The 23,555-nt window shown below is 39.0% G+C and overlaps 1 protein-coding gene across 1 annotated transcript in view; it reads left to right on the top strand.

Moving 5' to 3' along the window:
* FRG1 (FSHD region gene 1) overlaps positions 1–23,555 on the top strand; it is a 241,689-nt gene that overhangs the window by 148,865 nt on the left and 69,269 nt on the right. The window lies entirely within an intron of this gene.

Genomic DNA, 23,555 nt, shown 5'->3' on the forward strand with positions numbered 1-23,555 from the left:
CGTCGTTCCTGTCAACCGTAGTCAACTTCTGAAACCCCCTTTTCCCCTAAAATACTACGTCATTTATTCATGTTCCCTAAGTGATTATTGAGAAATTGGGCAATAGTGCAAATCAGTGCTATGTCTCAACATTTGTGTTCCTAATTTAATATTCAGATAGGGCCTCCTCAGAATGCTTCAAAAAATCACACAAATAAACGGAAACTTATGCACCTATTTTATGTGACTAGAACATTTTAGCTTGAAATCGCTCCAATCAATTTCCGGTGCATCGATTAAGTTATTTTTTTTTAATTAAATATTGCTTTTTTTAGTGGTGGGAAAAAAGAACCAAGCACTGAATTTATCAGACGGTACTTATATTTATGCTTTTAGATTAGCTATGTAAGTCCATCCTACTTGGAAAATCATGCTATAGAACGGTATATAAATACACAGATTTTTTGCTGATGGGGGCGAGGCATAGCAAGCCGTTCCATTGCATAATTCTCCAAGTAGGAGGGACTTACAATACTAATCTCTAATACTAAATAGAGGTACCGTCGAGTTTTTTCAGTATTAGGTACTGAAATTTGTTATCTGTGATAGATATGGAAGTTACTTTTATCCCACCACTGAAACACCTCGTGTTCTTACGCCAAATGATGAATGTGCGTCCACAAAACGCAATTGAAATCTTTAAAAAACAGCAATAATTTTTTTTGGCTCATTCAAAAATGTACCGAGAACTTATTGGAGGGATTTATTACTATCCGAGATATTCCCGATCAACTAGGAAATTTAGCATACAATTGGTGCAAAATTGTGCACCCCGTTTTTGTGTATGCATTTTAACAGCGTTCTGAAGGTGAATCGCTGTGGAAACTTTATTATTTTTTTGTAACATACAACAATGAAACTGTAGCTTCATGTTTGCTGTAGTGCAGTAAACAAGGAGTTCCAATTTCATGTTTGCTGTAGTGCAGTAAACAAGGAGTTCCAATTTCATGATTGATGTCGCAACAGCGTCTAACATTTGTGCTTTACAAATCTTGAGGTGATAGGGCATATCGGCCATTATTTGACGCTTCAAGGAATCACCTGAAGAAAGCCCTACCTTCATATCTGATTGAAATTTAGAAACCAAATGTAATAGGATATGTATTCCCATTTTTATGAGGCCTAAATTTAACCAAGTTTTACTAAGTAGGAAATCCAAAGTATGTACATAGGACCGAAATCATAGGTCACTTCTTCGGTATTCAAAATCAATATCTAGAGAATGCACGAGAATTTCACTAAACAGCACAACCATACGGTCATGTCTTATACACAATCCCACCAATTTTTTTTAAAAGTTTGATAACTGACTTATGAATTTCATTGCTTTGACTTATGAATTGTTTTTCATAGGGCAAACTATTGGTTTTCATTATAAATCCTTGTGACAAAAAAATCATACATGGTTCTTATAGATTTCTTGAGTTTATTTGCCTCAGTGTAGTCAATTCCCTTGCGTTTGACGGTTAAATACTACCGCCATCTGTTTAGCGTACTGTCCATGACAGTGTACGCAACAGATGGCGGTAGTGTTTTAGCGACGATATGTTACATTAAAATGTTCAATGTGTTTTGTCTGATTGTCTGTGATAAAAGTATATCAATCTAGATTATATTTGCTTTCCCGTTACGGCCCGTGAATTGAATACACGAACTATAAATTGCATCCCTAGTGGAAACGTGTTGTCACAGCCCCAATTATATTGGCAAAAATTTCCTATCCATTGAAGCAAATGTTTGAACTTCCTAGCAAACATCCACCAGGCACACAACTATTCATTCATTACAATAACTGTGCCTGGCTTCATTTCACTACGAGCAAAATTCCGAAGTAGCAGCTTTGTTTTAATCCATGCAGAAATCCGAATCATCTTCATGCAAACACAAGTGCTGCTGGCAGCCAGACTGCGGGTAAAGTTTTTCCTGGTTGCTATGATTGATACAGATCTCTGCCATCAAAGCAAGTGAGAAGCGGGACCACCACCCACAAATCACAATCAAGTTAGCTCTGATGCTTTCGGAACAATGGACGATAGCTAGAATCGAAATGAAAGAAGGCAAACGTCATATTTATTGATTCATTTCCTATTTCAGCTTCAATTTGAAAACGGTTCCGCGTGTTATCATGGTATGTCTCTTAACATTAGCGTCTCCTGTTCGAGTGTGATAGCGCGGGAGGGCTACAGCAAAAAAAAAACTCTCAAAAGTCATTAGCCGTAATGGCAGCCGGTCCCGGTTCGCATTTGACTCTCGTTATTCCTGCCTGAGCACACCACCATTCAGTCCGCAATCAACGTGGCACATTATATTGAAATTGAAGTACACAACCAGGGGCATTTCTGTCGCATTTTGGCTGGCTTTCGCAATACTACATTCGTAGATGATTTGAAAGTCAATTTAGCGCTAAATTTCCTAGTTGATTGCTGTCACTTTTTTCTTTACTGAAAATCATCGGCTGCTTGTTTTTGTCGAATTGTGTAGATGAAAATGAAATTAACAAATTTCAGATATTGGGAATAGGGAAGAAGCTACTTCGGCTTATGCGACTTTTTTCATCCTATCGAGCAGAAAACTTGAAATCATCTATGAAGTTAGTCATACGATTGAACAATGCTTTACACACTAATTAAATAACGCGTGTCGCAATTCATCTTTGACATAAAGGATGGACCGTAAACGACATGTCATGTAAACTTAAGTGGAAAAGTACGTTTAATCGAGCTAAATTTTGCGTCTTTTAAGATTTAAATTCATGTCAAAATTGATGGTCGTATATGAGATTGAGCTCCGAAATTTACATGAGTTTTTTTTACAGACTTGGGTATTGTCCGAGGCTGCACCGTACAGTTTTTTATCCCAGTTTACTTAAATGTGTAAATTGTTCATAAATCTGATGATCATTCGACTGATAAATGTTCAAGAACCACTGTGACGAAGAAATTAGAACATTTAACCTAAATCGTGATTTCGAATACCTTCGTAATTTGGTGCGGTTCACAACACCGATTCGTGTAATTATCTAGTTCTACTTTATTCAGCAAGTTATTGAACTTTTTTCAGTTGAATGAACATCGAATTTATGAATAAAATATAAATTTCAGTAAACCGTGACGAAATTTATCGTCCAAAGTCCACAACTCACTACCCTAGTCTGATTTTTTGATAGTTTGCTACTTTAAAAACTATGATACGAAGTCTAAAATATCGTGTAGTTTTTCGTTTTTTTTTTCAAAATGACAAGAAACGAGATCATTTTATTCTGCCTTCATCCATATGATGAAGTAAATCCAATGGCGTTTTAATGCGTTTGTATGAAATTTTAACTCCTAGGGAGAATTTGTACGGGGCCATTATCAACTCAAGTAGAAGATATCAATTTTCATAGGGAGTATGGCATTTTTTTTTTCAACTGGGGAACAGTACCGTTTTACCACCCACCAATAATTTTCAAATTTTATCATGGAATATGGAAAAAAAAACATTATACATAATTGGTTTAGGGACTGAAGCTCGACAGGGACAAAAAGTTGAAAGAATTAAAGGTCTAAAGGACAAAAGTTCAAAAGGCAAAAATCTGATGTAAATATTTTGAAAATGATTTGTCATGCCTTGAAAAAACATTTTAAAAGTAAAATATCTTACAAATGGAAAAAGAACGTCTGATGAAAATTCGGTGAAAATGGTTCTCGAAATCGGCCCAATTGGAACTAAATGAACAACATATCGAACAAAGTTCAGAAATCTTTATATGTTTTAATCAAAAGTTAATTTCCAACTGCCCAAACGTTCGAAAGCAACTAAAGCAGATTTATTAGGAGCAATGTGTAGCGCCTAATTGTGATACATTTGTTAGGAAGGTACAGTCATCTGTCAACCGAAATGGATATTACACTAGTGCAAACGGATGGTTGGCAGTATCTGTGTGTGAGCTTTCACGAAAAGGCAGCGTTAATTTTGAGCTTGATTGATATGCTCAGTTGACATATTGAACATCCATCGTACCAATGTAAAACACAAGCTACAGATTTTCTATTACTCGGAAATCTAAAACTAAAACATATTCCTCGAAGGGAAGGGTTTTGCTCGATTTGTATGACACTCACCGCAACGTAAGCTGCTTATACGAAAGCATTCCATCGCGGTGCACAGAAAGCAAACCAATGCAAACTAAGTATGCCATGAAATAGGTAACACAGACGATGCGCGGTGTTTGGGAAGGTTTTGGTTTTGGTAACCAAATTGGAACGTGGCGTTTACTGTGACATTGACGAATTAAAGCAAAACTAAAATAAATCAACTAGGGGAAATGGCTCTTATGTTGGCCTATGGATCTAAGATTGGGCCCATCGCTAAAAATCAGCTATTTATCAATTTTATCTTGATGAACGCATCATTGGGACTGTACTAATGGATATGTTTGGTCGCTGTTGAAAATTTAGTCGATAGCTTAATTTATGTATGGGCCCAAATTAGGGACATTTAGACCGACATTACATCCATTTCCCCTTCTTGTCCGCCTTTAATAACAACAGTTATGATGTACTTAACATATTGCAGTGAATTTTTGGCAAATAGCAAAACTTGGAGCTGATGTTAGTATTAGAGTAAAATGGATTTTGCTCCACTTCACTCAATCGATTTTAAATCAGGTCATTCTCCAAAAATTTGGGCTTATTTGGTTACAATCTCATACTAAAACATGGCCAATTTAGTAACGGAACAACTTCATTTGGGTCTATTACGGATTAAAATTAACGGATTTGAAAACGGTTTTCACTCAAGTGCTTATTCCTTATTTTCTAAGAAGAAATAGAATACGAAACGAATTAGTCGTCGTGGTTTTGAAGGAATTCTCGAACTTTTTTCCTTAATATGACCCATCAAGCGGCACATAACGATCTCGTCCACTGTTTTGGCGATTTGATCCCACCAATTTTTCATCTGAGCTGCCATTGTGATGACTGTACATTTTACCAGATTCCTCTTCATAGAGCAAATAACATGCTAGGCTTTATCAAGCGCTTTTGCTATAACTTTCAGGAACCATACACAATTAAAACACTATATATTGCCTATGTGAGGTCAATACTGGAATATTGCAGCATTGTACGGTCTCCCTTTTCAATCACACATGAAGAAAGATTAGAATCCGTACAAAAACAATTTCTATTATACGCTTTTCGTAAATTAGGTTGGTCATCATTTCCTTTTCCATTTTGTATGGGAATTACTGTGGATAAAGTGAAGTGCATCCCTCTTCGAGCCAGTACCAATCGCCGGTGGCATAACCCGTGGTTCTCTGATAGTGTACGTCAGTCCCTGCTCGAACGAGACTTGGCGTACAAGGACTGGTTGCAAGCTACAACGCAATTAAAGGACGTAAAGTGACAGCGGTATAAGGTGCTGAGGAACCGTGCTAACATGAAAATTGTTCAAGCCAAACAGCGGTATATAGACCGTTTCTTGGACAGCAGAACTCCGTCGAAAACCCTTTGGAAACGGGTGAAGAGCCTTGGAGTCTGCAAGGATAAATCGTCACATCCTTGTGAGTTTGATCCGGACGAAGTGAATCAAACATTCGCAGCCAACTTTACAAACAGCACCCGAGTAGCAAGAGCTTCGAGATCAGCACCTCCTTCACCGTATAGCTTCTATTTCCAACTTGTGCGGTACTGGGAAGTTGTCAATGCTATCTGGGATATTAAATCAAACGCAATTGGGATGGACGGTTTACCGATTACCTTCGTTAAGATCATCCTACCGTTTAAAAGACAATTGACACCGTCTTCAACCAGAGATTGGTACAGACTGAATACTTAACACTAGACAATGGACAACACACAACACCCAGTAGACCAGTAGGGAAATTTCCGGGTTACGAAAAGTTCCACCGGCTGGAGCGGGAATCGAACCCTCAATTCGTGGCACTCACAATACGCCTGAACGCCGCTAACAGCACGACCACGAACCCACTGAACTTTGTCCTGCAACACATTACTCATCTTTTCAACATGTTCAGAGAAACATCTACCTTTCCCGATTACTGGAAGCACGTAAAAATTTTGCCTCTGAAAAAGAAAGCGCATTTAAACGATATTACCAATCTGCGCCCAATCAGCATACTTTGCACGTTGTCGAAAGTTTTTGAGAAGCTTCTCAAACAGCAAATGTCCTTGTACATCGAAGGTAACAACCTGCTGACTGACTGTCAGGCTGGTTTCCGTGGAGGCCAGAGTATCAAAACTGCGGTTCTTCGAGTGCACGACGACTTAGGAGCCCTCGTTGATAAAAAAGGTGCTGGTATACTGCTACTTCTGGACTTCTCCAAGGCTTTCGATACTATCCCTCATAGCAAACTATTAGCAAAGCTGGAAGTACAGTTCAACTTTTCCTTTGGTGCTGTAAACCTGATGGAGTCGTACCTTCGTGGAAGAAGACAGACGGTATTCTGTGGTGATCGCTGCTCCAGCAGCGCCGAGGTGCCGATCGGCGTACCTCAAGGCTCAGTCCTTGGTCCTCTACTTTTCTGCTGCCATATTAACGACCTACCGACGGTGCTGCAGTTCTTGTCTATTCAGATTTTTGCCGATAATGTGGAACTTTACGTCAGCCGGCTCGGTCCTCGTGCTCGTGAGTTGGTCAGGATGGTGAATGCAGATCTCGAACAAGTTACGGATTAGTGGCGGCGAAACGACCTTCACGTGAATCCAGCGAAGAGTAAGGCGATGTTCATCACAAGTCGGCGTCGCAGAGCCAGCGACTTTGTTCCACCCGTACCGGGAATTGTGATGGACGGTCAGAGCATCGGATGGTCGGAAAGTGCGAGCAACCTAGGGTTCATCTTCCAAAGTGATCTGCAGTGGGATGGCCTGATAACGCAACAGTGTGGAAAGATCTATGCTTGTCTTCGCTCGCTATACTGCTGTACTTGAGACCAGATTGAAACTCTTCAAATCCTTGATCCTACCACATTTCTTGTTCGGCGATGTTCTACATATCCGTCCTAGTGCAAGCTGCTTCGACCGATTACGTATGGTGCTAAACTGCTGTGTGAGATATGTCTATGGATTGAGCCGCTACGACAATGTGAGTCAGCTGCAACATAACCTCATTGGATGCTCGTTACAAAACTTCTACGCATATAGCTCCTGCATTTTCCTGAGAAAACTGCTATCAACACAGTCCCCAGCTATACTTCATGGCAGACTCATCCTAGCTCGAGGTCGCCGCTTGCAGAACCTAGTAATACCAGCTAACAACACCGCAGGTTACGCCAGCTCACTGTTCGTTCGAGGTGTGGTAAACTACAACTCATTACCACCCGCAGTAAAGCACTCTTCGTCCGAAGCAATTTTCGAGAGTGGCTGCATCAATTTTTGGTCCCAAATGAATTAGAGAGTTTTTTAAAATTAATAGGCTAGGTAGTAATGATTAATTTAATTAGTGGTATTTTTAATATTTGTATGCATTGCTAAACCGGAGGTAGTAATTTAAAAAGATATGTATCTTACGCTACTGGACAATAAACAAACAAACAAACAAATAAGATTCCAGCGACTTAAATAAAAGTTATTAATGTTCCTAACATTTTATCGAAAAGTGGTTCTCAACAAAGTTGTAGCTGAGAAAATTTCCTACAATCACAGTTATCATTATTTAAATCAGGACAATATGGCGAATTGTTAGATAAATATGAACAAAACATTTGTTTTTCCCATATAAACTTCAACTGGTTTGTGCAAAGCGCACTTGATATTAAATAATTTGAAATTTTGGGAGGCTAATTTGGACCCAATTTAGAACCGTTTGAGTACTGTAGAGCGACATTTTAAAATTTTCTCTTGACCCCACGTTTTTTTTCTCTTGACCCCACGCTAGAACCTACACTTGGATAAAAATCTATAAGTGAAACGAGAAGTGAACTATTGGTCTGAGTTCAAATAGAGAATGTTTCTGAATATACAGTCAAACAGCACGTAATGTTGTGAACAACTTCAATGACAGTTGTCCAGCAGTGCTCCCATGTTATTTAAAACAATCCAATGCCTACGAGATTGTGCCGAAGGTGTGCCTATGGATGTGCCCAAGCTGTGCCAAATCTAATGTCAGCATAATGTGCTGGATTACTAACCCCTTGTTGTGACTCTTTAAATGTGAAATTGTCAGGTTTCATATGGCAGCAGCTTTGGTGTAAAGTTCCGTAAATCCGTCCACTAGGACCGCTGTAATAACCGTAAAAGTGTATCCCATTTCTAAATGGCCAAATTTTACCTTATTGGCCCCAAGGTGGTACTAAATACCCACTGTCAGAAATGAGCAGTTCCACGCCAAATGACGAATCGAGCTGATGCGACCTTCTCCGATTTGTATGAAATTTTGCATAATTGTTTGTTATGGTCAATCATTTACATTTTTGCTTAAAATCGGCCATTTTGAATCTCGTAAATAAACTTCAAAATCAACAAAATCAAACTCAGGAACGTCGCAATATTACTTTTCACTAAAATATACACGGTTAGAAATACATTTAATTTTGCGGAAAAAGTTCTCTAAAGTGTTTTAAACTTAAATAATAATTATCATCATCTTCACTATTTTTTTAAAATATTTTTCATTTGAAATATTTACAAAAATGCTGTTTTGAACGCTAAAAAAAAATAACAAAAATCCTTGAACAACAACTTTAAACATATTTATTAACTTTTTGAAAAAAGCAATTTTAAAGGAAATTTTGCACAGAAAGCTTCTTTATTAGACGTTTAAAATATCACAAAAAATATTAAAAAAAGTTCAAGAATTTGTCCAAGAGTTGTCTTTAATAGATTTTTAGATTTAGATTTTTAGATAGAATTTTTTTTGCAACTTTGTGTCAGATATCATTTCGATTGGAAGGGAAGTTTTCGAGTTATAATTTGTTGAAAAATCTCCAATACGTCAATGCTTTTCCGAGATTCTAAAAGGTCGATTCAAGCAAACATTTGATCATAAAAAAAAAACAATTATGTAATGTTCTATGCAAATTGGAGCAGGTCAAGCCTGAAATAATTTGGTTTTGCTACTTGGCCTGGAAATGCTCAAATGTAACCATAATGAATGTTGTGTGAAAAATCACCAAAGCAGCTGAACCAATTAAGACACCTGCCTCCACAGAGGGAATACACACCTGCGCACACATTCCACCCGTGTCAAATTTCTGTTGCATCACCGCTCCATTTGATCTTCTTGTTCGCATCTGCTAACGCAAGTAGTAGGCGGCATAATGTTGCAAGTAATTTCGTAATTAACTTTTTCTGGGTGCCTTTGATTCGCTTCTATGCTCAGTGCTTTTCGGCAGAAACTCGTCTGTTTCTTTTCACCTCAGATGTCATTGTGGCGAGAAAAACAAATTTGTCTATGGTTAGCCGTAAGGTTATGGTATTCCATCAGCTTTTATTCTGCTTGAGCATTTGCAATGAATTCATTGCTGTGCAAAATTTCATCTGGTAAATTGGCAGGAAGCTAGCTAGCTTGTGGAGTTAGTTTTTGTAATGATTCAATTATATTGAGCTTCCGAAGATATTTTTCCCTTTTACTGATCATTTCTACACGAAAATCAAATGGCATTAACATCAAATGTAAGTGTAGTTTTCTTTCATCCTTTGTATATGTTTTTGCAACAAATATAATGGCAGTTCTTGCAATGGAAAGTATCGTACAAGCAAGTTTCTCGAAAATGATTATTTTCGTAAGAAACCTTCACGAGATGATTTTCTAGCCACAGTGCAAACATTCCAATTCTTGATAAGACCAGTGCAGTGCTGATGGTAATATCTCCTTGGAACGAAATGAAAATGTTCACCGAGACTCCCTTTAATTGCGCCCCATAATCAACCTTTCAAATACTTTTAGCACCAACGCTGACAAGAGACTGAGGCCCGGACCGGCTGCCCGTTTACGTTCGTTCGAAAGAAGATGTTTATCAAATAATTAACAAACACTCACAGCATGCATAATTAACCTGTTCGGGTTCGGTCACATCAGACAGGAGCGCTTATAAGATACGCTGCGGTTGTTTGGTTATTCAAAATTTCCAGCGAAATAAATTTCACCAACAGGTATTTGCATAAATTTATGTGACATCCAAAGGTGCGCGATAATGCTGAAATTGCGAGAAAGGAAAATAGCCCCATTTATCAAAGTAGGCTAAAAGTGGTTTCACGTGTTAGGGTAATGCCATGACTTACTGCTACCGTCTCCAGGCGCAACATTTTTAAAATGCCTTTTTAGGCTCTCTTCAAAAGGTTCGAGGCATACTTCATACTCATCTGGGACTTTCTCATAACTTCATAAATGGATCGATTTGATTGAATATTTCTTCATAGCATACAAAGAGCGGTCTCATAATTTCCTATTCTGGCTGACACATGAGCAGGCAGCAGCTGGTGAATGAATCAATTTTTGGTAAGGGGTGGAGTTTGTAACTTTTACGAATAAATTATGTGCAGGTACGTTTGAGTTTGTGTTGATTATTTTTTCTCCTGCGTGTTTTCATGAGCCTACTACACAGATAAAAATATTTTGTATTTTTGAACTACTGACTGGAGTGGGTTTTTAAATATAAAATTACACGTTTAACGATCGAAAACTGAAATTTACAGGTTCATGTAAAATAATACCGTTGTTATGTAAATACAAAGGTGTATGTAAAATTCAATGCAAATGAATGGATTATTGAATACTTTCACGAACAATTAAAGTTGTATTGCTGTATGTTTCAACTATGGCCAGAACATCAATGTGCCAAATGTAAATTTTCAATCTATTCGCTGTACATAGCGGCTATCATAATCTGAAAGGTAGAAGGACGAAAACATCCACAGGATGTGATTTTAAATCGGCTTCAAGTGGCTTTAGCGTCGTTGTTGAGAGAGAAAGCACTTTGTTTGTACCGTAGATGCGATAGCGATCCAAATATTTAATAAAACGTTCTTATTTCAGCGAATAAAAAAACATTTCAGTTTGGCTCGATGCCAAAAAGTAGTAGAAAAAAGAATCACAGAAAATGTTACCAAATGAGAAAATTTTCCACTTGAAAGTGCGACAAAAGCAATCCTTAGCAGCCGGCAGTAAATCCTGGCACGAAACAAACATTAATGAATCACCACGAGCTTCAAAAATCTCTAAGACACATAAACAAACAAACCAAGGCTGGGATTTCGCAAACGCTTTAAATTCTTCCTTCTATGAAGTAGCTGCGAGTAATTTTGAGTGGCTCTATGGTAAGTTTTTCCGTTTCATCCCGAATTATGTCTGCTTCGTGTGGAACAGTACAGATGTGTACCTAATTTGGAACATGTTTGTTTCCATTCTGACATACAGTTAAAAGGCTTCTTTTAGGATAAAAAAGAGTGAGTGGTGGCATGTACACTCCCGATCAAAAGTGTGGTGTCACCCTTTAAAAAAAACATGTAAATGTGTTTAACTCATATTTCTGCCATCTTACGACCGATTTTCGATCTTCATAGATCATTTGAAAAGCATTGACTGAAATTTAGTTGGTAGGTAACATTTCATTTCATATCCCAAACCCAAATGGTAAGTCACTCAGCACAGTGTTCCAAAACTAGATTCGACACAGCTTGAACACATCCATCGGCACACCTTTCGGCACAATCTCGTAGGAATTATATTGTTCATTACATAAAATGGAAGCACTGCTGGACAGCTGTCATTGAAGTTGTTCACAACATTACGTACTGTTTGACTGTGTATTTCAAAAACATACTCTAATTGAATATACTAGAGGAACTCAGACCAGCAATTCACTTCTCGGTTCACATTTAAATTCAAAATGTAGGCTTCCGGAGGCTGTCGATTGCTATCGATGCCGGTCACAAGTCTTTCAGCTACTACGCAAATGGGGCAACGATGGATATGCTTTGATGGCAGTGAAGGGTAACAACTGTGGCCTTACCACCGTTGTGACGTATGTAAATTTGAAGTGGGATTTATGTTATCTTATACGAGATGGAATAAATGGTTTACGATTTTGTGAAGCAATAAAAATTCCGTGTGATAGTGCAGTGAAAAGTATTTCGGTATTGTTCAAGTGAGTTTGGTTTAGTAGATGACCAATTGACCGAGTGCTGGTGATTTGCTGCTGAAAAGTAGAGTCCTTAGAAGGCCACATCCAGCCGGAATTTTTATTGCTTCCTCTCAACCTAATTAAAAAACAACTTAACTAAAACCGAATTTCCGATACCAATATAATACCAACAGCAGGACTTCAAGCTGTAATTACCACCCGACTGGATAATCGCCGGACAGCTCATGTTCAACTAGTTGGTATCCACACCGGAGACCTTTTGTCCGTCAGAGCCTGCTTGACACTTATTGATGGTGATAACCTCGGAGTCCTCGTTGGAGCACATGATGTACCCGATTGGGACGCTGATGTGCACCGTGTCGATGCTCTTGTCCTTGACGAAGGCTTGCCACGATTAACAGAATTCGCCCGGGAAGATGTCGTCGGAGAAGACGCCCAACGTTTTGCCATCCTTGGATCCCTTGATCGCCTCCAGTAGCTTTTCAAAATTGACCTTGTCTTTGTCGTTCGTATCTCGAACCAACCCGACAGAATGCCCTCCTCACCGTCCTTCTCGATCTGCTTCATGAGGTCGATCTTGTTGGTTAGGAAAAAGGTGGACTTTTCGCACAGCACCGTAATCGTATCGGTCAGATCGTATCCCAGCAGCCAGGTCTGCAGCGAGGTGGATTTGCTGTAGATGGTTTCCTCGTCTACACCGACCACCGTCAGAATGCAATCCACTTTCTGCAGCGTAGGAAAACTCTGGTTCCTTCCAATTGGTGTAGAGGCGTTTTATTCGTCGGTAGAATGAATCCTTATTGAGCACGATACCTGACATTTTTGGGACCGCTCAACTATCGCATCCAACGGTTTTCGATGCGGGGACACTTCCGGTTGCTCTCCGAATTTTTTTTTTGTGATTTCTATATGGGGGTACACTTAATGAAAACCTAAAATGGAACATGTAACAAAATTATGAAAGATTTTGAACTTTAATAATTCAGCTGCCCCTGAACCAATTTCAATAATATTATCCCCAGTCGATCAGAAATAGTTCTACGCATCTGATTAATTAAAGACTTTATCATTTTTCGAAATGTCACTAATGAAAATTACACGAATGTGCAATTGTTGCTATGATAATAATAAAAAAATATCACCGACTGCCTGTAAAAAGCGATTTCTTAACACAAATTTTAAAGTTGAATTCCATCCGGTCTCACCAATTCAATCACCGCGTGGTGAGTGGTGGTTTTCTCCAGTACACTACGAAAGGCTCCCCGCAAGCAGCTAGCATTCAAGGCTGCCCTCCACCGCTGATTGGATTCAGGACACCACCAGTCGTCGGCATCAGCAGCAGCAGTGCTTTCGGCGCGTGGAGTTGAACATTGTTCTCCAGTACACAACGAAAAGCTGCCTGCAAGCAGTGAGTTGCAACCCACATGTGCATTCATAGAAAGAGGAAAAAGCCGCACCACTATTGATCGTAATCAGTAGCTCTTCGTGAGACGCTGTGGGCCATCTATGTCAAGCGCTTCAAAGAGTATAAACAGAGAGCACCCCTCTCAACTTCCTATTCCTACACGAAACACAAGCTCCTGCTGCAGCTAACAAATAAAATTTATTATATAAGACCACGTAGTCCTACGTTACTATTGCGTACAACCCTATAGGGCTGTCTATTGTAGATTTTTCTTTGTTGTGTCCTATTGGACGGCTGAGACCGCTCACGGTCCATCTTGCCAGCATTCCTCTTTGGAAGTCGCTAGACCGATGTTATCCTTGCGATTGCAAACCAAAACATTCAAGCTGTCATAAATACCGGGTTGCCAAATATACTATAATAGTCGTAATTTACAAAAAATCGTATGATTTACATGTTTTTTTTAAAGAGTGACCCCAAACTTATGATCGGAAGTGTAGCTTGACCTCCTTGGATGGATGTAATGTGGCAGATTTTCCCACCATCTGCTTCTAGTTGACGTGGATGGCTTTTATGATTCTTCGAGTCAGATAGAAAAGAGCAAAAGCATGGTAGGTACTCTGAGGTGATATAATGTTTGAAAGGCAAAACTGGAAAGGTTATTTCAAGCGAAAATTTAATTAGATTTTGAGAGATAATCGTGCATAGGGATTTTAGGATGTTCCATAGTGTGTTTACTTTACTGTCCGTGAGCGTTACATATCAAATTAGCTAGCGTCACTGAGAGCAGTTTGTCAATGGTGGAATATACACTGAAAACGAAACTAACTCAGTCGTTTTTAGTCAGTTATGAGTCACAAATCTTACTCAGAGAGTGAGTCACTTTTACTCATTCGTACGAAGAAACGTCTAAAAGCGCTGTTACAAATGTCTCCATACGAAAGAGTAAAAGTGACTCACTCTCTGAGTAAGATTTGTTTTCAGTGTTTCCAAAGCCACATTCTTCAAACAAGATGGAATTTACGACTTTAGTTCCTCGTTCAAGTTCAATCCATTACCCCTTGCTAGATAAAAAAATAACACCATCAGAGTCTCATTTTGTGAGAGCGAAACTTTTGATGGACACTGAATAAGCACGACCGAAAGCACGCAAACAAATGACATGGAGCTGCGTGGAATTCCTCGCCGAGGAATAATGCCGGTGCCTACTGTGATCCCCATTAATTGAATTAAATGGGTTCCTCCATTCCGCAGAAATCAAATATGAAGGGTGCCTGAATGTGGACATTTGGAAACGTATTAAAGGGGAAAATGTTATTGCATTTAGACTGGTTTCACAAGAAGACAAATGAAATACAACAGGAAAAGGTTTTTTTAACATTTGCGTTACATTTCAGAAAGCGTGCTTTCTCGATAATTAAATGTATTTTTTTCTTCAATGCCATGAATGTTCCACTTTGCATGGAATGCAGATATTTGTTTTTGCCTACAGCCTACTGTGACTAGGGTCACAGCAGTTGGGAAATCGTTCGTTGGAAGTTTTTGCTGCCACTGGCGTGTCGTTTAATTTCTATGCTTGGAAATGGAGTATGTCTGATGGAAAAACGTTGAGTAGGAAGCACTGTTGGAAAAGTTAATGAAAAGTTCACGATATTTTTCATCACTCGGTGGATGCTTCAGGTTTTGAAACTTTTATGGTAATAATATCCCTTGCTGGCATGATAGTTGGGTGTCATCCTACAAATAATTTGCACCTTTCGGCTCTTTGCCACTCTTTGGCTGCGTGTTTCAAATTAAAAGAGCTCAAACCCAAATATTTCCAAAAATAAACCAGTTGCGAGCTCGAATATGAACATCAGAATTGCAAACACTGCCATCAGTTGATTAAAAAATCACCTCAGCTTATAAATTCGCATCGATGTGCTTTGTGCTTCTAGGAAATATTCCTTTTATTTTAAAAAGCATCCCGTTGTTAGAGATTACTGATCAATCCTTTCAAAAGTTCTTCAACCCTTCTTCAACCTAATTGGATTATGTTTTCAATAATCATTAATTTCTATCGTAAACAAATACCCAAAAGATTTAAACTCCCCATCCTCGGTCGCACACGCTTGCTGCGATTTGATGCTTCAAATGCGAAATATATTCGTCGAAAGGCATGATGGCTAACTTTTCGAGATTTATTTTCCTACAATAAGGAGGAGCTGCTTACCTTAACTTACCAGGAGGGTCAAAACCTTTTTTTTGCACTCCGGACCGCTTGCTTATCCCGATCGATGATTCCTTGTTTGCATCGGATGGGTCGCAGTAGCCACTTGAGAAATCTGCAAAAGAGATTAACTCGTATCTTGGTATGGTGGTTTGGCAGGCAAGAATCTTCTCTCACACCCCTGGACGTTTGCTTGGTTTGTTCTTTTTGGAGAGATGAAAATTCACAGCGTAGACCCTTCCAACTTTTTTTTTATTATAGATGAGTTTACCAAAAAGGAAGAGGGATTTAGTTTACGAAGGAAAATATGCAAAGTAAAAATTAGTCCTGTTGCTGAGATCTGATGATTTAAAAATTTAAACCAGGGTTGTCCATTTAAGGGACTACAGTCAACTCTCAATATCTTATTATGTGACCAAATTTTTTTCGCTCCCTCCTAGTAGACTTATCTTATTCCTTGTCTTGATCTCTCCCTATCTTAAGTATCGATATATGGAGAGATGACTGTAATTATTAAAATTCAAATTACAGTGAAATATCTAAACTTCGATATTAAAGTGATTGTGTGTGTGCGTATAAAATCCATCACCCACTGACCAACAGTGCTTTTATGGAAGATGCATGCACCTCTTTGTTAATAGATTTGATTTTATCAATAGATTCAAACATGTTTAGCCCTGGAGATCGATGGTGATAGCTATATTGATAATCGCGGAATTTGTCTGGAAACATATGAAAACCCAATAGAACTCTTCCTCCTGGTGCGGGGGTGGAACACATAAAAAACATATGTAGAAGCACAACCTGAATGTGCTGAATTCTTGCTTCACAATTAGATATTCACTATAATAATAATAATCAAAATCAAATTAAAATCAATTTCACACATTCACCACAGCGAAAACAGATATTTGGATGGTTTCATAGAAGCCAAATTGCACGCAGAAAATACGGAATTAATGACTGCGAAGAGCGAAAGCAAAAATCAGCCGTTCGCGGCAGAGCCTACTGCGCACTCCTTGTTATTGTTATTGTTTTTTTTTTATTAAACTCAGCTTTGAGCTTTGGGCTGGTTTATCTCTGGCAACTGTAGAATTATCGAGTAATCGAACAAAAATCCCATATGAAAACATTATCGAACTAGCCATGAAATTAATTTTTAGCACATGGTTCTACAACTCGATATCTAGTTAGCGAACATCGAGTTGTGGAAATCGTTCATCGTCTCCTGGCAGGATTATGCTTGCTTCAAATTGCTGCAACAAGTTATCATAAACAAACACCTCCGTAGATACAGAGCGTCGTAATCCGTGATTATTAAAACTGAACGCCTTCTAGATTGGCAAATTAGTTTTCACACTCTTATAATGCTTGGATTCTATCTGCGACAGGTGTCACATTGATAAAAGGCAGATTCTCAGAAGACAGAAGCCAGAAGCCAGAAAGATGCTTGTTGAATCATAAATTTCATAAGCAGTTGTAATATCATTATCACAGCCAATTTAGTTTGCAGCTGTCGATTTCAATGGCGTATAGCGACACGATGGAATGAGTGAAAATTTGAACTTTGAAAGACAAATTAATCCTTCGTGATTGACTCTGTACCTTGATGGCGAATTTGTTGTGGGGGAGACTACGCTGTAAGTCGAATTAGTTAATTTGCTTATATTATTCGTAAAAGTTTGCATCACTATATCTTAGACATGGTAATTGAACAGCTGTCAGTCAGATAGGCCATAAATCATCAGTATCGAGTGTAGCAACGAAGTTTTACTAGCAATTTTATTGTTGATCCAGCTTTTTACGCTCGCCATAATTTTGATGAATCACCCTTTGGTTTGATGTTTGCCGTTTTCCAATTTTATGCTGGTTTTCTGCTGGAGGCTTTGACTTTGATGATAAATAATGATGAAGCGACAGAACATATATTTTTGATGTTTTGTTGTTGAACAAGAATTTGGTTGCATAAATCAAATGGGAATTAAAACCGGATCCTCTTATTTTCTTATTTGGGAATGCGATTTCTGATCGGGTAGTGATAATAAAGAGTTATTCTTAGACGCACTTATTTCAGGGGGCCAAATAATACCCGTCCATGGCGTCATACCGTGCGATACCGAAATCCTTCCAACCATCTTAAATAATATATCTTTTTCACTAAAAACATTTACAGTTCGATAATTCAAGAAGGTTTGTTTACAAAAAGTTTGTATGCCCTTTTCACATGTGGCTCTTGAATTGAGAACATTTTTGCGAAATCAATGTTTACTTAGATGCTTCCAAAAAGGTATAATGGAAAATATCTACAGTCAAATGGAGACGATTTAGTATTTATAGCAAAATTGGATATTTTCATTTAGACACGGTCGGTTAGACAAAATTGAGTCGAGTTGACTAAATTTGGTCAAAAGTGGATTTTCTCAAAAGTGAGTTGAATTTTCCGGGTTTTTCCAGGAAAGACTTCTTGAGATTTCACTCAGTCTAGTTGTACACTCCTAGACTGTGCAACATTTTCGTGGATTTTCCTCATATTCAAGAAGTTTTTGTGGTTTCCTAAGGCTTTTGCCCGGAGAATTCAACTTACTTTTGAGTAAATCCACTGTTGATGAAATTGAGTCGACTCAAATCAATTTTCAGCCGGTCTGATCGACCGTGTAGGGTTTGACAGCGTTTGATTGAAGAGCTCTCTTCGATAGTCCAACCATGATTTTGTCGGATTAACGACGGGCAACTGTAACTCATTTCTTTGTGAACAATTTAATCAAAACAGACTTCAATTTTCTACTGATAAAACCTTTGTAATCTGTGGAATTATCCATACCCTTGCTAAAGAAGCATTGCTTGCCGTTATTAATTTAAGATTGTTGATTTTTCACCAGCTGGAAATGGTAATTTTTTTTTTCTTTTTAACACCACTGAATCGAATCTAATACAGCATTCCCTCTGAACACGTGGTAAATTTTCATGTGTTTTGATAAAAAAAAGGCAAAATCAATTGACATAATAAAATCCACCCAAAACAAGCAACTAGTAAACAAATCACAGTCAGATCAGTAAAATTACTGGTGTAACAGAACTTTAAAAAAATCGAGAATTTTTGGTATGGTGTGGTTGTGGTGATGGAAATAATAAAAGGAAAACATCGACGAGAGCTTTTTGCAATCAGAAGTGATGCCTCAGAGAAAACCATTTTTGAACGTTTTATTTACTGAATAAGTCACTATGACTATAATAAACTAATGAAGTGAGTTTAGAAACTTATGTTAAAACTGTTCATCAAAATCAGAAACTTGTTTTTTTTATTTGGTAGTTCGCTAATTGGGTGATGTCTTAACTAAAGTGGTTGTGGTACCGTCAATAAATTGAATCGAGTTAGCCTTGTCAATTCAAAACTACCAAAAATTTGAGTAGGAGCCCTTCAGATCGGTCAAAATTAAATGGGTAAAGTAAGTTGGGATTGACAAGCTGATAAATGAATAACATCGATAGAAATTCCCATTTTGTTAACTTGTCACTGCTAGCTTAGTTTTCCCATCTTTTAGAAGGTTCAGTTTTGACCAATCTGAGTGGATCCTACTCAAATTTGGGTAGTTTTAAAGTAGCGTGTTTTGCATGAAAAACTGCAGTTTGACAACTTCAAAACCGTCCCAACTGTCGAATGACATTCGGCAGATGGAATGAGGTTGTATCCCAACCAGCGAGTGATTTCTGTAGTTTTTATTGAAAATGACCGTTGCTTTTCACATCACGAAAGGCTAGGTTTCTGGTCTGACTTTGAGGGCATTATAAAATCTGGAACGCGCAAAAATTGGTTAACTTCAAATTGGTGTATTATGTTAAAAATGCATAAAAGAACCTGAAATGCTGCATTTGGAAATTGAGTGTATATACAATGGTTGCTATGATGAGTTCTCACCGTTTGCTCTCCAGTTTTCAAAATGACGTCCAAGCAAGAGGAGCAGCCTGTCAAAATTTTGCTCGCGCAGCAAGAGAATCCGACGTTCTCACATGCCAAGTTGACAAAATTGCTGGATTTGGCCAAATCGACCGTGAAAAACGTTTTAAAAGTGTTTGGGGAGCGTCTGTCGACCGCCAGGAAGCCTGGAAGCGGCGGAAATCGTAATCCGGAAGTGGCAGCGACGACGACGAAGGTGGCGGTGAAATATAAGCGGAATCCTAACCTCTCCATCCGGGACGTCGCTGGCAAGCTCAATGTCTCCCATACTACTGCGCAGCGGGCCAAGAAACGATCCGGGTTGTTGACGTTTAAGAAAGTGAAGGTGGCGAACCGAGATTTCAAACAAAGCACGTTGGCAAAGCAGCGGTCCCGAAAGTTGTATACGAATCTGCTCGCAAAGTTTGACTGTGTCGTCATGGACGACGAAACTTATGTGAAGGCGGATTTCAAGCAGCTTCTGGGACAGCTTCTGGAAGGTTTCTGAAATTTTCAAACCCATCAAACTATCGAAGTTCCCGATAAAAATATCTCGTCTGGCAGGCTATATGCACGTGTGGTCTAAAAAGCGGCATTTTCGTTACTACGGGAGCCATCAATCAAGAGATCTACGTCAAGGAGTGCCTGGAAAAGCGGCTGCTACCATTCCTAAAGCGACATAATAGACCTGTGCTTTTCTGGCTGGACTTGGCGAGCTGCCACTATGGGAAAAAGGCAATCGATGCGAACAACGTGGTTGTGGTACCCAAAGACCGCAACCCTCTCAACAGCCCAGAACTCCGCCCTTTAGAACGGTATTGGGCCTTGGCCAAACGGAATCTCAAAAAACTAATAAATCCATGGAAAACGAGCAGCAGTTTAAATCTAACTGGCGTTCGGCGGCGAATAAGATCGATGGCATAAGGCAAAATTTAATGGAAGGGGTTAAGCGGATTTGGCAAACCAAAAGAATAAACGAACATTTTTTCCATTAAATATATGAATTGAATACCAAAAGAAAACTAAGAAGATTTTTGTGATATGAATTTTGACTGAAAGAAACGATTTTTTTGTCGACCAATGTTGGCGCGTTCCAGTCTTTAAAACCCTTAAGGACAGGACTTTTATTATCCTATGAACACAAAACACCAAAATTTTGCACTCCCGTAACTTCCCGCGTCATCCTCAGTCTGATTTATCCTTGCGATTTCAAACCAAAACATTCAAGGTGTCAGAAATACCGGGCTGCCGGGATGGGTATTTTACTCTATGGCCGTCACAATCGGCACCCTTGCTGCACACTGACAAAAATATGACACGAGATTGGTGTGCAGAGTGACCTACCCCTTGGGTGATATTGCCAATTCTGCTTTGGTCACTCATTTGAGCTAACAGTCATCGTCATGGCAAACCATGTTAACTGTTCATGACTATGCTTTCAGTGACGAACATTTCTTAACAATTTTTTATTAACTAAATTTGTAAAGATATTAAATGCCTTGAGCAAATCAATAACATTGACCCGTTAGTGATCAAGCATCTACGTACTGAACTGCTTGGATAACAATGATGTGACACACTGATATAAAAAGGAAATTCATTTTCCATCAAATTACTGAGGATTGATCTAAAAAATCAGTATGGCAAAAAAAAAGTGTCCACTAGGAATATTGTTCATCGGTAAGGCGATTAGTAATTGATGTGTCCTCCTTTAGAATTAAGGGCCTTTTGCAAGCGTTTTGGTATACTCTCTACTGAACGAAAGAACGACTTGATTTTCTTTGCTGTATGTTTTGGATCATTGTCTTGCTGGAACACAAACTGGTTTTCTAGACCTGTTTTAATCAAGGAAATCTCGAGATTTTCACGTAGAATGTTGATGTACGTATCTGTTGTCGTAATTCCATCAATTTTGACAAGGCATCCCACTCCAGCCCAAGAAAAACATACCCAAACAATAACGTTACCTCCTCCATGCTTCACCGTGCCTTGGATACATCGTTCCTGAAGATCCTTTCCTGCTCTGCGCCATACATGGACACGGCTTTCGCTCAAATTTGGACTCATCCGTCCACAGAACCCAGTATTCTATCGGCTTATCTGCATGCTCCCGAGCAAATTTCAGTCTTTTGGCTTCATTCACTTTGCTGATGAATGGCAACTTCCGGGCAAACTTACTTTCCAATCCATGTTCTGCGATCCTCCGTCAAATAGTTCGATCGGATACTGGTAGCTCGAGGGTTTCCTGCATTTCCCTGATGGTGCCAAAAATACAGATGGGCACACCTGGGCACTTTTATTGGCACCCATGTTTAGAAATTTTCATGAGTTACTGGCAACACTGTACTATATCTGCGCCTGCTCTGTCCATGTGTCAACATGTTAGACATTGTTGTTGACACAATCCAATTTTTGGTTTCATAACTGCAACCGTGAATTTCAGGCGAAGTTCTGTCATGGATTCCTCACAGCGCACATATTTTCAAAATATTAGCTAAAAACCGGTCAAAAGTCAACGCGGTATGCTTGCGGGATGAGCAAGATCATCAAGGCGATGACCTTTGCCAAGTACAACTCTAATATGGGGGTGATACTGGAATTCCTGCGGATGTTGCTGGAGTCGGTACCGGAAGACTTCGAGGTCGGAGAACCTCCACTTATAACGATCAAACTGTTCGAGGATCTGGTGAGGAGGGCTTTGGTGTTTCAGAACAGTTTGATCAAAGTTGCGAAGGGGGTGGCATCGTTCCGGAAGCTGGTTGGTTAGTGGGGAGGGCGAGGATAAATTCAAAGGTGCATATGAAAAACCTCTAGCTTTGCATTAGGTTACTTGATGTGTGCCATACATCAGATTTAAAGGAACATTTAAAACTACACTGGACACTTTTGGCGCACAATTCGAAAAAATTACGATTGATTTAACGAATCATGAAGCAATGACGTTTAGATTGACGGGACTCATTTTCAAATTTGAGTTCAGTGAATGTTGTTGTTCAATTTCAAATTTGACATTTCCATGTGCAGTTATTCCAGTTATAACAGAGTTTGGATTGCGAAATGACTTCACTTTTTGAAAGGTGATACCGTTCACCCACCGCTATTTCTTGGTTGTCCTGCAACCAATTATGTTGTTTTTTGTATGTGATTAGTGTCAACCATAAACTAGTTATCTACAGAATATCAGTTTAATTAGTTAAAGGTCAACCGCGGTGAGTGGACGGTACCACCCACCGTATATATGGAGGGAATGTTGTAAGTTGATTCAACAGAGCACATTCAATTTCAATCGTCGTGACTACGATTTCATGAGCACCAATACTTTTTCTTCCAAGATGCCGACAATAATGCAAATATATTCCATTGACTGAAATCATCGTAAACAGTGTTTCTATTTTATTGATTTGATGAATAATCTTCCTTTAAAAGTTCTCGCTTCATTCAAACTCGCCTTTCTCCTCTTCTCTATGTCCGCCTATCAGCAAAAGCACAACCAAAACTTTACGAATGTCGGGCTGAACAATCTTCAGTCGGCTCTGAAGGCGTAAAATTGTTTAACTACATTTTAGCCCCTCGAGCGCCGCTATCAAGATTAAGATTTGCGAGAATACAGTCTTCTTATCGCTTGCTGCGTCCTGATGGGATTCACCTAATCCTAGCAGGCGAAGAACGTTGATTTATCTATTTCCCTCCACAGTAATTTAGTCAAAGAAAAAGGAAATCAGTAGGCCGTGAGATGAGCGGAGAAAGCAGTAGGCATTTTGAGTCGCAAAATTGAAGGATTAACTCGAATGTCAACTTCAGGACGAGGCAAAAGGCAGGTTTGGGTGCAACCGGGTTGTGGAATCTAATTACCCGCACCCGAAAGCAGAAGTTTTCACAGCTC

The sequence above is a fragment of the Ochlerotatus camptorhynchus genome, unplaced genomic scaffold, assembly GCF_037179485.1.
Source record: "Ochlerotatus camptorhynchus isolate MF236.1 unplaced genomic scaffold, CSIRO-AGI_Acam_v1.1 ptg000055l, whole genome shotgun sequence".
Classification (NCBI taxonomy): domain Eukaryota; kingdom Metazoa; phylum Arthropoda; class Insecta; order Diptera; family Culicidae; genus Ochlerotatus; species Ochlerotatus camptorhynchus.